A 2,479-nucleotide genomic window follows, 5' to 3' on the forward strand; every position below is an offset into this window, starting at 1 on the left:
TTAGAACCCTCTCAATTTGGAGGAAGCAAGCTTCTAGGTTGTGAGTAGCCCTGTGGCAAGCCCAGGCAAGCTCAAGAAACTCATATTCCCAGCAATAGTCAGTGAGGACCTGACAACAGCCTCTTGAGTGAGTTTCCACACAATCTTCCCTCAGTTGAGTCCTGGCTGACATCTTGATTACAGCCTCATGAGAGACCTGAGCCAGAGGCACCCAGCCAAGCCACATGTAGATTTCTGACCCCTGAAATCACATGCTGTAGTAACCTCTGCTCCTCTACCTAATGCCCGACCTTGAATCAGTGCAATACTTATTAAAGGGAGTCTCATAAATCTTGTTAAGGTGTTTTACATGAACATACATAAGGCCATTCCATCCTCTGGAGTTGCTAGTGCTTTCACAACATTCAGATCAGATCCTGAGGAGAAAGTATTTTTTTGCCCCATGAACAATGAGACCTTTCCCGTCTGTCCAATTTTCCAATTCAATCACTTTTTCCAGAAGTTGTAGCATCCTAACACCTGGGAAAGCATACATTTTACTTGGTTGTTCAGGGTAAGAATACCAATGCCACTGTCTTCCTTCTGAAGGTCAACGGATCCACCAGGAAACTGTTGTTGTTGTTGTTGTTGTTGTTGTTGTTGTTGTTTTTTAATTCTTCCTCATGGAAGCCATGAGATGTATTATAAAGGGACAATCCAGTTTGATGTAGTAATTTTGTCCTTACAGACAAAGATGATGTCTTCAGAAGATTTCCTGCCATTTTTATGGGCTATAATACTGATCTGGGTCAAGGTGATAAAAAGAACTAATAATCATCCAAGCAAAGTACTCAAATGTTGCGATCTACCGCACTCAGCGCCCGCGGAGCTCCCGGGCCTCCTTCCTCCCTGCGCCCGCCCCAATTTAATGTCTTTTAAATGCATAAAATAATTTGTAGTAAGTCTTCTATTGTGTGTCTTAAAAATATATCTCACACTTAGGAATGTTCATCATTCAAAAGGTTAAGATATACTCCTTTTTGTAATTTTTAAATTTGTGTTTATAGTTTTTAAGAAGCTGAAACTACTAGACCACAAGAGATCTGAACAAAAAAGGTATATATGAAAATAGTTCCTCTGTCAGCAAATGAATATCTTTTATCACCTTGTATCTTTAGATTTATTTAATGGAGAGACATTCTAAAAGTAAAGAAATATGTGATGTGTAGCTTGGGAATATTATTGTCCAAATTTAGTGAGTTGTAGAAGTAATAGGTCCCTCTTTCTAGTATCATTAATGTATCACTCTTTGCTGTCTTTTTCTTATAGTAGGAAATTTATTCCTAGTCAAAAAATTCAGGTCATTGCTGTAGAAGGATATTTATAGCATAAGTGAATAATTTTTCAACAAGTGAAGAATTTAAAGGATAAATGTTACTCTGCTTGTGAAGTTTGTCTGTGTACTTCCTCTAAGTCGATAAGAGAATGTGTGGTAAAACCGTGGGTGTAACAGAAGGTTCTCAGACTGTCATAAAGCTGGAGGATATGATGGAAGATCCGTCTATTCTTAGCAGAAAGCAGGCAGAGAGTGCAGGAGAGAACTGCTACTCTTCAATGAGAGAAAAGGACAAAGAACCAAAGAACACTGGGAATAGTAGCACAGAGGAAGATTTGTCATTCTTTATATATCAGATGATTTTTCATAGAAATCAATAGATTATTTTTATTACTTTAGCAGAAAGTTGACTGCGGAGAAACTTCCTGCACATTCATGGATGTGATAATTCTAATGTCCTTGAAAGTCTTACCCTGTATGAATTTAATTGATGAGAGTAACTTTTTAAAGTAGTATTTTGGTAATACTCCTCATACAATATGGCTCTTTTTTTTTCAGATATGTGTAGCCAATAATATTTCAGTGAAAATCAAATTACCTTTTATTTAGATGTTTGCATGCCAACTTGAAAGTTTTTCATAGAAAACTTGTTTTGTTTGTTTTTCATAGAAAAATCCTTATTTCTTTCAAATGATTTAAATGACTAGATTTAGTTTTATGAAGGTGTTTTTTTTTTTTTAAATCTTGAGTAGTCTTAAATGCATTTAGTAATATAGAGACCTTGGAGCCTATGATTTTATGTTATCTGTATTGTATAATGAGGTAATTATTTTCTTGATAACTGGTGTCAGAATTTCCCTTATAGGAGAAACCATTTTCAGTAGGAAAGTGCCTTGATGAATCCTCTTGGCTTGGGTAAGTCCCTGTAAAGATAATATCAGGCAATGATGAAGTACAAATTAAGGAGAGAAAAGGGAGGTTGAAAGAAGAACCAACTAAATGAAGAGAAACTGGTATGACATAGTGTCTAAAAATAAGTAAAAAAACTAGTTAATCTCCTCATTTAGTGGAGTAAGCAAAGGCCACTTTAAAGTTGATGAGCCAGGACACTTGGGTGACTCAGTAGGTTGAGCATCTAACTCTTGATTTTGGCTCAAGTCATGA

The 2,479-nt window shown here is 36.3% G+C and overlaps 1 pseudogene; it reads right to left on the minus strand.

The window, feature by feature from the left end:
• Positions 1–246: 246 nt before the first annotated feature.
• On the minus strand, positions 247–761 carry LOC112678734 (ethylmalonyl-CoA decarboxylase-like; annotated as a pseudogene).
• Positions 762–2,479: the final 1,718 nt, after the last annotated feature.

The sequence above is a fragment of the Canis lupus genome, chromosome 22 (assembly GCF_003254725.2).
Source record: "Canis lupus dingo isolate Sandy chromosome 22, ASM325472v2, whole genome shotgun sequence".
Classification (NCBI taxonomy): Eukaryota; Metazoa; Chordata; class Mammalia; order Carnivora; family Canidae; genus Canis; species Canis lupus.